A 12,356-nucleotide genomic window follows, 5' to 3' on the forward strand; every position below is an offset into this window, starting at 1 on the left:
GTTGAAGTCCCCAGAGAATGGTCATGCAGGTTGGGGAGTCAAGTAGGTGGAGAGAGAAGATCGGGGGCAGAGGACCCCTTCCTGAATCCAGAGCTCACATGGTTACCCCCCACCCCCCCATTTCCAGAAACTATCTCTTCCCCCACACAAGCCCTCATGGCCCAGTCCCGGGAAACCGGGAGCCCAGAGCACTTGTGGCCACAGAGGCACTGGCACGCAGCCCTCAGGGTGGGTGGGGCCGGCTGCAGGCAGATGGGGATGAGGTGTGCTCCCGGGAGGCCTCGGGCTGAAGGTGGCCCTCTGAGAGAAGCACCCCAGCTTGGACAGGAAGGTTACAGGCCGGGGAGAGCAACCTAGGGCGCCCCCTCGGAGCAGTGGGAGTGGGAAGAGGGGCAGGGGTGGAGGGAACCCACGATGGGAGGCGAGTGGGCTCTCCGCAGAGGCCAGCTTAGCCCGCAGGAGCTGCCTGTGAGCAGGGGGCGGGAGGGCACTGCTGCCCTGTGGCTTCTGGGCTTCCCGGATCGCGGCTCTCTGCGAGGGTCCTGAGACTCTGTATCCCCTCCCTCAAACCGCCCCCCTCGCGAGGCCGCGACGCTGGGTGCCCTGTGTCGACAGGCAGAACCCCACTGCCCGCCCCTCTCAGACCCGCCTCTGCCCGCCTCGATGGTCCCCGCGCACTCAGCCAGCGGCCTCTGCTGTGTCTGCTGCTCCTGCTGGGTCTGCTGCTGCGGCCGGTTACCCGTGAAGACCACGCCGGGCACCTCCAGAACCCCAAGTCCGCGGGAGCGCACGCGGGCCCTGATGCGGGACTTCCCGCTTGTGGACGGGTGGCTGCAGTGTGTGCCGGCTGCTGGGGGCCGCTGGGGGCCTAGCCTGGCCCCGGGCAGGGCAGGAGGTCCGGAGCATGCAGAGCTAGTGGGGAGGCTCCCTCCCACCACCCCTGGATGTCCTCTCCATCATCTATGGATGCCCTTCCCCTTCTCTGTCATCCCCTCCCTGGTGGGAACCCCTCAGCCCAGGCCTCAGCTGCTCCTAGTATAGTCTGTGTGACAGTGGGAGGTGGGGGACCCACAGGCTGGCCCAGGCCAGGCAATGTGTCCTGCCTCATCCCAAGACCTAAGGAGCCCACCTATTTGCCTTGACCTCCCTCCAGCCACAACGACATGCCCCTGGTCCTGAGGCAGTTTTACCACCACGGGCTACAGGATGTTAATCTGCGCAATTTCAGCCATGGCCAGACCAGCGTGGACAGGCTGAAAAATGATCTCGTGGGTGCCCAGGGACACACAAGGTGCCACCATGGCTGCTGGGGAATGTGGGGCAGTTTGGGGGCCTCAGAGACCACAGGTTAGTCACATTGGAACTAAGTTACCATAGTGACCTAGAAAGTGCCATGCCATGGATGCTGGGGGAACAGGGGTCACAGTGAGCCAACCTGACGGGCATCCAAGTACCACAGAAAAAGCAACGCATTACATGGGACTTCTGGGCACACTGAGTGTTGTGCCAGCTGAGGAGGCTATGAGAAGCCCAAGGAGCTCCAAAGCCCAAACTAAGCCCTTGCCTTCCCTCAGTTCTGGTGAGCCTACGTCCCATGCCGGACCCACGAACGCGATGCTGTGCGCCTCACCCTGGAGCAAGTTCACCTCATCTGCCCCATGTGTGCCTCCTATTCTGAGCTGGAGCTTGTGACCTCAGTTAAAGGTAGCCGGGGGACTTCCCTGGTAGTCCAGAGGTGAAGACTCCACGCTTCCACTGCAGGGGCCTCGGGTTGGATCCCCGGTGGGGGAACTAAGAGCCCTCATGCTGCGTGGCACGGCCAAAAAAACAAAACAAAATGGTAAAGAGACTGGTCGTGGTAGGTGTTAGGGACTTCAGTTAGCTACCCCTGCCTCTGAAAATGATCATCTGACCTACCTGCCCCCAGCTCTCAACAATACCCGGAAGTTGGCTAGCCTCATTGGTGTGGAGGGCGGCCACTCACTGGACAGGAGCCTCTCCATCTTGCGTACCTTCTATGCGCTGGGTGTGCGCTACGTGACACTCACCCACACCTGCAACACGCCCTGGTGAGCACAGTGCAGATGGTAAGGGCCCAGTGAGGCAGGGATCTGCCCAAGATCACGCTGGGGCCCAAAGCAAGTTTATCCCTGGGATCCAGCCCTGAACCTGGGGTTGGGAGGGGAATGGAGGTTTGCAGAACAAGACTGAATCCCCAGAAGGGCCCTCCTACTGCCAGGCACAGCCCAGTTTGGGTCCCTCCTCTTGCATCAGGGAGTTGCAGGTGTAGACGGTTCGACACAACCTCTTTCTACGCTCTTGTAGCCAAGTCATGGCCACCAGTCAGACTGCCTCCTGGCCATCCTGCAGAGCACAGAGCTCAGCAAAGGGTATCCACCCCTTCTACAGCAATGTCAGTCGGCTCACCAGCTTTGGCGAGGTAAGGACCCGGCTTCCATACCCTGCCCCACATGAATGTACAGCCCTGCCTGTTCCCTACAGATAAATACACACAAGATAAATGCAGCCCTCATGCCCTCTCCCCATCCTGTCCCTGCAGAAGGTGGTGGCAGAAATGAACCGCCTGGGCATGATGGTGGACTTGGCCCATGTCTCGGATGCTGCGGCACGGCGAGCCCTACAAGTGTCACAGGCACCTGTCATCTTCTCCCACTCAGCTGCCCGGGGTATGTGCAAGAACACTCGCAATGTTCCTGATGATATCCTGCAGCTTCTGGTGAGAGACTGCCCTGGCCCTCAAACCTAAAGCAAGAGATTCAAACCAGGAGCCCTTGAACCTGAGCCTCTTCTCCCTCCATTTCCTCAAACGCCAGGTTAAATATCTTCTGCCCCCAAAACCCACGGTCCACAGCCCCTGAACTCTTCAGCCCTAGGTGGGGGTCTAGGTGGTAAGATACTCCTCCAAACCCGGAAACCCAGGGCCAACACACCACCCAGACCAGGGCTGCGGCTCCTCCATTCACACAAACCCAGAGAGGAGATGACTCTGACCTCACAGCCAGGGCTGAACACCTTCCTCACAGGGGCCGAGAGAGTGAACAGGCAGCTGGCTGTGCTGGGGGCCAAGCTGACTGGCCACGGGTCCGCCCCTACAGAAGAAGAACGGTGGCATCGTGATGGTGCCCTTGTCCGAGTGGGTGCTGCAGTGCAACCCGTTAGCCAACGTGTCTACTGTGGCAGGCGAGCCTCACCCTGGGCTCTCTGAAAACTCGGATTTGGAGCTGAAGCTGGGTCCAAATTTAGGGAGGACTTCAGAAGAGCCCCAGTGGTTTGACCCACCTATTGGCAATAGGTACAGCACCCAAAAACCCAAGAATGGACAGTACACAGCACCTTGGTGCCATGTGGAACTGGAGCCACAGAATCAAAACTGCGATACGGATGGGTATCAGGGAGGCTGTCAGACACTGCTTTATGTCAAACACATAAAGAAAATATCCACTATCAGAACCGTTGGTTGACTGACTTTTTTTCACATCTTTCTGACAAAATTCGTGAAGTTGTGAGTACCACAAGCATCATTACACTTCTGTTCAAGATGTAATCTCAGGCTCACAATCATTGTTTAGCTTCTGTATATTGCAGTGTACATAAAGATATGTATTAGTCTGGTTGGGCTGTTATAGTGAAATACTATAGACTGAACGACTTCCACAGCAGAAATTTATTTTCTCACAGTTCTGGAGGGTGGAAGTCCAAGATTAAGGTACTGAATACCATAAGAATTGGTTTCTGGTGAGAACAATCTTCCTGGCTTGCTGACGGCTGTCTTCTTGCAGTGTCCTCACACGGCCTTTCCTCTACGAGCAGAGGGAGAGAGATCTCTGGAATCTATTCCCCTTCTTATAAGGACACCATCAGTCCCTGTCAGATTATTACCTCACCCTTATGACTTCAGTTAACTTCAGTTACCTCCCTAAAGGACCTATCTCCTATCTTCTACAGTCAACTTAGGAGGGGCTTCAACATATAATTTTTCGGGGGACACAATTCAGTCCATAACAACAACTTAAGATAGCTTTCTCTGATTTTCAGTCTTTCACTAATACCTCCCTCTTTGTCTACGAGTTATTCAAGTTTCCTTAAATTTTTTTTTTAATTTTCTTACATTATCCCTTCCCTTTAAATGCTGTCTTCACTTCTTAATTGGCATTTCTTGCAAATGAAGGCACCTTTCCTCACAATATATTGATTACTCTCCCCACTGTAACACAGCGTCTTCTCCCATGACTTTCCTGAAGTGGTTCCACTTTTGTTCATAAAAGTTTAGCCATCCAATCAGATGCTTTATTTTCAGTTCCCATAGCATTTTGCCTTTGGGAAACAACTGACTCCATTAGATGGTGCTTCTTTTAAAACTACCTTCCTTTATGTTTTATAGCAATCTTATGATTTCTGTTGGCATACCACCTAGCTTCTTTCTGATCATTCTTTTTATTTTTAATTTTCAGTTGTTTCTCTCCTCACTCCTTAGCGTCAGATACTACATACAGTTGGCCTTCTTCTCATCTCTTATATACTCTCTCTCTTACTCCAGCAGCTTTGTTTACCATTTAATATATTATCTGCCAGGCGCCTTCCATCTGTTACCAACATCTCTCCCTCTTTGTCATTTCAGCCTTCGCTATGCTCTCTGAGCTCTCATAGGCAGATCTATTGAACACAGGAATCTCAGTGGAAAATACGAGTACGTTATTTCTCTACTGAGTAAAGCCCTTACAGATCACATGGTCCTGATCCATCTTGCAGCCACCCATCTGGACTATTTGACCTCCCATGTCACAATAGCAGAGGACCAGACAAGAGGGACACTGGCTCCTAATGACCTCAGCTCAGAAGTGATACACTTGATTCTGCTTCTTTGCCACTGGCCACAACGAATCAAAGGAAAACAGTTGAACTACAAAGGAGGATGAAAAATGTAGATAAGCACATAGGATATTTGATGAGTGCTATCTCGAGGTGACATCACCTCCCATCAAACTTTTATTTCACAGAGAAAACACAGACTATAAAGCAAAAACACCCCAAACTACCTTCTTCTCTTTACGTCCAAGAAGAGCTTTTCGACATAGTGTATAAATACCTAGTCTCACTTCCTCAGTATCTTCCATTCATTTTCCCACCTCATTGGTATTGTTAAGGTTTTCCTCTTTAGCGATTGTATTTTGGCCCCCTCCCATTAAAAAGCTGCCTCCCTCCCATTAAAAATTACTCTTGCTTGATGCCAAGTAATTCTCTAGTTACCTTTTCTCTCTTCCTAATTTCACAGTGCAGTTTATCAAAACTTGTATTTATTCTCATTGTCTGTATTTTCTTATCTTTATGTACCTCGTGACTCACACAATTTTGCTCTTTTCTTCTTACTTATCTGCACTGGAATTGCATTCACCAACATTTAGTTTGTGATTAAACTGAGTGAATATTGTTTGGTCATTCTGTCACCTTTCAGCAATAGTTGATTTTGTTGATCAAACTTGGCATCTCAGAAAAATCTTTCACCTTCACAACAGTAGCATCTTAACCTGCTACTTCTTCCTCCTGCCTCTGGACATCCTTATCTCTTTCACTGGGCACTCTCACTCTGCCCTCTGCCAAGAGATGTGTATTTCTCAGAAGCTCTCTTCTGCCCTTGATAGATGGTCTCATCTACTCTTGTGATTCCAGCCACCATATATATCACAGATCTTGACCTAAAACTTACATCTCTCTCTCCTGAGTCTCTTACAAACTTAACTAATTGCCAACTGAACAACTCTGCCCAAGTATAACATGGACACTTAAAATTAATTATGTGATGTTACTGAACGATTAATTTTACCTTCAATACTTAACTTCCACTATTCATCTCTCTACATCATTTAGACCACCACTATTTGTACACTTGTCCAAGTTGGATACTGGGGGAACACTCAAGACTCTGGACTCTGACAACCCTCAGAATGGGAGAAAATAGTTGCAAACGAAGCAACTGACAAGGGATTCATCTCCAAAAAATATAAACATAAATAAATTTGTAAACTATATAAGCAACTCATGCAGATCAATATCAAAAAAAACAACCCAATGAAACAATGGACGGAAGACCTAAACAGACATTTCTCCAAAGATGGCCAACAAACACGTGAAAAGATGCTCAACATCACGAATTATGAGAGAAATGCAAATCAACACTACAAGGAGGTATCACCTCACACCGGTCAGAATGGCCATCATCAAAAAATCTACAAACAATAAATGCTGGAGAGGATGTGGAGAAAACGGAACGCTCCTACACTGTTGGTGGGAGTGGAAATTGGTACAGCCACTAGGGAGAGCAGTATGGAGGTTCCTTAAAAAAACTACAAATAGAACTACCATATGACCCAGCAATCCCACTACTGGGCCTATACCCTGAGAAAACCAGAATTCAAAAGGAGTCATGTACCAAAATGTTCATTGCAGCTCTATTTACAATAGCCAGGAGATGGAAACAACCTCAGTGTCCATCATCAGATGAATGGATAAAGAAGATGTGACACACATATTCAGTGGAATATTACTCAGCCATAAAAAGAAACGAAATTGAGCTATTTGTAATGAGGCGGATGGACCTAGAGTCTGTCATACAGAGTGAAGGAAGTCAGAAAGACAAAGACAAATACCGTATGCTAACACATATATATATATGGAATTTAAGAAAAAAAATGTCATGAAGAACCTAGGGGTAAGACAGGAATAAAGACACAGACCTACTAGAGAATGGACTTGGGGATATGGGGAGGGCGAAGGGTAAGCCATGACAAAGTGAGAGAGTGGCATGGACATATGTACACTACCAAACGTAAAATGGATAGCTAGTGGGAAGCAGCCGCATAGCACAGAGAGATCAGCTCGGTGCTTTGTGACCACCTAGAGGGGTGGGATAGGGAGGGTGGGAGTGAGGGAGATGCAAGAGGGAAAGATATAGGAACTTATGTATAACTGATTCACTTTGGTATAAAGCAGAAACTAACACACCATTGTAAAGCCATTATACTCCAATAAAGATGTTACAAAAAGAACACTTGTTTTTTCTTTTGTTTTGTTTTTTGTTTTTTTGTTTTTTACCTTTTAGTTTAAATTTTAGTTCCTGCCCCCAAACATCCATTAAGTCCCCAGGAGAAGGAAAAGGGGATGTGACTAGCAATAGAGAGAAACTTCCTTCACAACAATGGCCATGGCAAGCTTAGGCACTTTTGGTGAAATCTCTCTGGGAAGTACTGGCAGAGGAATAAAAGGCAAACTGACACAGAAGTATTGCCTGGTGTGCATTTCCAGGCTCTGCCTTCTTTCTCATGTCTTGGCGGCAGGTGGAGGAAGAGGAGAAAAGGTTAAACTTTTGTATCAACCGGCAGAATAAGCTTATAACATCCTCTCACTACCTCTGCATGGGTTCTAGTCTCTGCAGCACTACATAAGCTTTGCCCAAAGTAATGAACAGTTGAAAGTCCCATGTAATACTTCACCAAACAACTTAAAAATGCTTGCACACTGGAAAGGATTCAGTTGCGGAGAACACAAATGGACCCAGAGCAACTTTTGCCAAAAGAGAATATTGTGCTAAATGTACAGCCATCGCTCTTTTCCATATGAAGAAACAGTCAGAAGGATAAAAGAACTTGGTCAAAAATCACACAAGTAAGTAGGACAGAATCTGGTCTGTCTGTCATAAGGGTTGTGTTCTTTAACCACCAGGCTAGCTTTTCCCAAACCTGATTCATGCACAGAATAACTATACACCTCTGTTTGCCTTGAATATTCCCTGTTTATACGTATGCCTGCTGCAGTTTTTAATATTGCCCACTTTGACTCCCCAAAGCAACCAAGAACTCACAATAATTTGGTCACTCTATCCATGGACCACTGTGGTGGGACTGCCCAGGAAGCTTAAAAGTGCAGCCTCCCGAGCCCTACTCCAGATCTAGATAAGTTTTCTTAGGGTTGGCTCAAGAATCCAGGTACAAGTCTTTCTCGGTGCTTTTGTGAGTCTCTCGCTCTCGTAAGTTAATAAACCGTTTATTCCGCCTTCCCCAGATGCCCAGCCAGGTCCTGTTAAGGTAGGAGTCCCCCCGCCACATCACAGGGATGCTCCCAGTCAAGTAATCTCTGGAGCCGTGGAGAATCTGAATGGTCTCATGCTGGCCCACCTGCCATGACAAACCTCCTCCAGAGCATTCCCTTTCACAGTTTACATTCTACCACTCCCAAAGGCAGTCCGCTCCAATGAGGCCTGACTTCGTCTGTCCTAACGTGTACCCGCTGATTCAAGCAGTTTAGGAAGAGAAGGTGCTGTGCTTCTCAACCACGGTGGCCCAACCTCTAAAATGGTAGTCGAAGCAGTCTCTACCTCCTGGGAACAACGCCTCTGCAACAGCCCCATTAAACGAATGTCCCATCTTTGCTTTTTCAGGGTGGGGGTCGGGCAACAGGGAGTCCCCCTCCTAAAGAAAGTTCTCTCTCATTGCCACACTATCAGAGGCTGCCCCAAATGTGCTTGCTTCCTGTGGGCCTGATCAGGCTAAGGGCAGAGTTGTCTCTTTCCTTCTCTGAGGCGGACCAAATCGTCTGAGTAACACCTCTTCACACTGTTGACCATGTTTCTCACGGGGGCTGCTGCTGAGTCTTTATCTCATCCTTTCATGGTGGAGAGACAGAGGATTCTAATGACTTTTACTTCTAGGGGAGAGGGGCCTGGAGTGATTATGTTGTCATTTTGTATTATGTCCTTTTGTCATGAATTTGTTTTCAATTTCATGTTCAAATGGGCCCACCATTCCCACTTTGTGAGGTCATTCAGCACCCGCATTTTGCACCTTTAACATCTCTCTCAGTATCACTTGGAAATGTTTGAAATGGCAGGAGCTTGTCCTCATATTCCTATCAGCTGTAAACCCGGAGCCCCGACATGAACCTAACCATTGAGCAGAACACCTCTCCACTACCTGTGTACCACTGCAAAGGCCCCTTAACCTCTTGGTTTCTTTAAGTCCTCAGTTGTAAAAATTTCAGGGTGCGATGAATTTATATTGGGGGCAGGACAAGGTCGAGAAGAGTGTGTCTTTGCTTTTATTCTTCCAAACTGGAATGTCTTCCCTCTCTTCCCCATGGGTCCAAATCTCACTTGTCCTTCAGGCCCACTGCAAAGGAGCCTTCCCTGATTCCCCTGTCCACACAAATCTCTGCCTCTTAGGCTAAGTGCCATACAACCTAGCTGTCTCTTACCTTAATCTTGCCTCTCAAGCCAATCACAGAATGTGGGTCTCTCTTGCCCTCCTGTGGCCCCTGGGGCTGTGCCAGACCACCAGCACGCCCCACCTGGGGTGTCTACTAGACTACGGCATTGGTGGGGAGGCCCAGCTGTGAGGGGCCAGGCAGAGTACCTCTGCCTCTACCCTGTTCTCCTCCAAAAAACTGCCCCTCCTCCTGAAGCCTGCCCCTCAAGTCACAGGTTCCATATATGACCTCACTGGGTAGTGATGCCCTCACAGGCCTTCTCACAGATTCCACGGTAACAGATTCCATGGTAACTGACAACCAAACAGATTCGTATCTGGTGGAGGACTGGTAGGGAAGTTTCTCTGACTATCAGAGACAATGTCTGACTTCATAGGCTATATATACTCAACCCTGTGCTCTGTTCCCTGGCTGGGCAGTGCAGCAGGTACACCCAGACCGGCCACCTCCACAGGAGGTATGGGATACAATCCACCTCACCTGGCTGGCACATGTTTTTGTGGGGCCTGCCAACTATGTACAACTGAGCACACTCCCACATGTAAGTAATACCAGTGACCTGGGACACCTTCAGGGACCCACAGGGCTCACTGCTGAGGACAAGTGAAAGGTCATCCCTGGACAAGTGTGCAGGACGGTTCTAAGCTTTATAATGTAGCCTTCCCCTTTGGGCTACAGGATGCTTCCATTCAGACCCTTTCCTGAATGGCCTCTTAGCAAAAGACAAGTGCATTTTTGTTGGCAAACGGTAAATGGAGCAGTTTGAGGAACAGGGCCACAATTAGAAGCACACCTTCAAACCCAGGCACCTCTGTGCTGTCATGCAGACATCTCTATCGGTCCTCTCAGACACATCCCATACTGAGTTGCTGAGTACTCGGGGACAGGGTGGTGCCATATTGATGGGAAGACCGGAAGAATGAAGGGGGGGGTGATGAAGTGCTAATGAGACGGGAGGGCTGAGGAGATGGTGTCCCAGGAGGCTGCGTTGATGTGAGCCTAGACTTGGTACCCAGACCCCGGTTCTGAGTCTCCTGATCACTCTGCCTCAGTATTCAGCCTTGTTCTAATCTAGATAAAAGTACCAGAGGGCTAGAGTTCAGTGTGGTTGAAACAGGCGGTATAACTGGGGCCCAAGAGGGGTTGCCAAGGTGAGAGGGGTTCTTAACAAATTTGTATTAGATTATTTCTTTCCAAAACTTGAAAGACATTTCCATTAAAGCCTCAGAAGTGACAGACTGCAAGAAATGTTTTCTCTGTTGTGGAAGGGAGAGATGGAGAGGATCATGAGTGCAATTTCTTTCGGGTTCTACTGTTTTCCCTGGAAACGGTGAAGAGACTTCCTCATCTGCTGCAGCCGTAGGCGCTAGGGATTGCTTTTGCAGCCAGTGTCCCTTCTCTAGGGACTCATAGAGGTGATGGGCCAAGGCTGTGTTTTGGATGTCAAGTAGATTAAAGGTCTTCAGCCAGAAACTGGGAGAGACATGAGAGGGGGAAATTGTGGCAGGAGACTGTGCACAGCACAAGTGACTGATCAGTTCTGATTTTCTTTGCAGCAGCAGTGGCTCCCGTTTGTCCTCCCACACCCGGGCACTACCATGTCCTCTACCGAGGGTGTGGAGAAACGCAGTTGGGCTGGCATGGGGAGACATACTGCCTGGTTGGTGGCTACCGGGCCTACGGGGATGTTCCTTTGGCCCCACCAGCAAAGGTGGAAGCAGTGAAGCCAGTCCCCAGACGTGCGCCCAAACGAAAGCACTCTTCAGAAAGTTCGGACGAAGAGCTGGGCTGCTCCAGACCCAAAAACCGGCGATTGGAGCATGGTGGACCTGCTCCCTGAAGCAAGAACAGGATGGAGAGTCAAGCAGCATGCACCCTGCCCCGAGGTTCACATGCTCCTTTACTGCCAGCCCTTTCTGTCCCCAGTGGGGTCCCTTACTGCTCAATAAAATGTTTGTGTGTAACACATTTCTAGGGTCGCCAGTGCTCAGACTTAGGTCACTAGCCCTGTGCTAGGCACTCCTGCCACCTGGGAAAGGTTCCAAAGGTGGAACAGCTCCAGGGGGTGCCAGGGATCACAGCAAAAACTTGAGAGGCTGGGGATGAAGGAGTTTGGGCACAGTCCCTAAAGCATCTCTGTGGTTGAGCTTCTGTGAGAAGGCACATCCCCAGAGAGAGAGAGAGAGAGAGAGTGAGTGAGTGAGTGAGTGTGTGTGTGTGTGTGTGTTGAGGAGAGGGGGTCTCTAGAGGAGGCAGCTAGGGGGAGGGCCTGAGGCTGGCAATGGGGAATGGCGTGCAGCCTCTGAGTAAGCACAGGCACTTAAGCCCTTGAGGTTTCTGGGAAAGCTAGAGCCACAAGGGCCACGAGATAAGGCAAGTGTAGCAGCAGAACCCAGGTGCCAGGTCTTTCCTCAGAACCTATACTTCTCCACGAGGCCGGGCCTTCCACGCTGAGGTAGGAGGGATCCTGGCCAGAAGGTCAGCCAGCAGCTCTGGGAGGAAGATTGCTGCGGTGGGGACTCTGCTGCCATGGAAATCACTTCATTTCCTTCCACTCAAATAGCCTGCTGACTGGCTTCCTGCTCTGTTGAGTAAAAGGGTCGCTGACTCTCCCCAGAAGGTCGTTCAGTTCACATCCCCAAAGTCCCTCTATTCAGGCCCTGGGGAGGTGTAGCGACTCCTGAGGGCGCTCTTTCCTGAGGCTGGCTGACAGAAGTGGGGGAGGTTCCTGATAGTTCCCAGGCGCTAGTTGAAGTCCCCAGAGAATGGTCATGCAGGTTGGGGAGTCAAGTAGGTGGAGAGAGAAGGTCGGGGGCAGAGGACCCCTTCCTGAAACCAGAGCTCACATGGTTACCCCCCACCCCCCCATTTCCAGAAACTATCTCTTCCCCCACACAAGCCCTCATGGCCCAGTCCCGGGAAACCGGGAGCCCAGAGCACTTGTGGCCACAGAGGCACTGGCACGCAGCCCTCAGGGTGGGCGGGGCCGGCTGCAGGCAGATGGGGATGAGGTGTGCTCCCGGGAGGCCTCGGGCTGAAGGTGGCCCTCTGAGAGAAGCACCCCAGCTTGGACAGGAAGG

General features: G+C 50.1%; 1 pseudogene across 1 annotated transcript; it reads left to right on the plus strand.

Annotated features, from left to right (window-relative positions):
• Nucleotides 1-777: 777 nt before the first annotated feature.
• Nucleotides 778-12,314, plus strand: LOC309797443 (dipeptidase 2-like; annotated as a pseudogene). The gene is made up of 9 exons: nucleotides 778-827; nucleotides 1,154-1,323; nucleotides 1,585-1,704; nucleotides 1,928-2,069; nucleotides 2,371-2,440; nucleotides 2,561-2,737; nucleotides 3,117-3,197; nucleotides 8,077-8,099; nucleotides 12,152-12,314. The product of its transcript is annotated as a dipeptidase 2-like (transcript).
• Nucleotides 12,315-12,356: the final 42 nt, after the last annotated feature.

The sequence above is a fragment of the Mesoplodon mirus genome (assembly GCF_964341445.2).
Source record: "Mesoplodon mirus genome assembly, contig: HAP1_SCAFFOLD_530, whole genome shotgun sequence".
In the NCBI taxonomy this organism is placed as follows: domain Eukaryota; kingdom Metazoa; phylum Chordata; class Mammalia; order Artiodactyla; family Ziphiidae; genus Mesoplodon; species Mesoplodon mirus.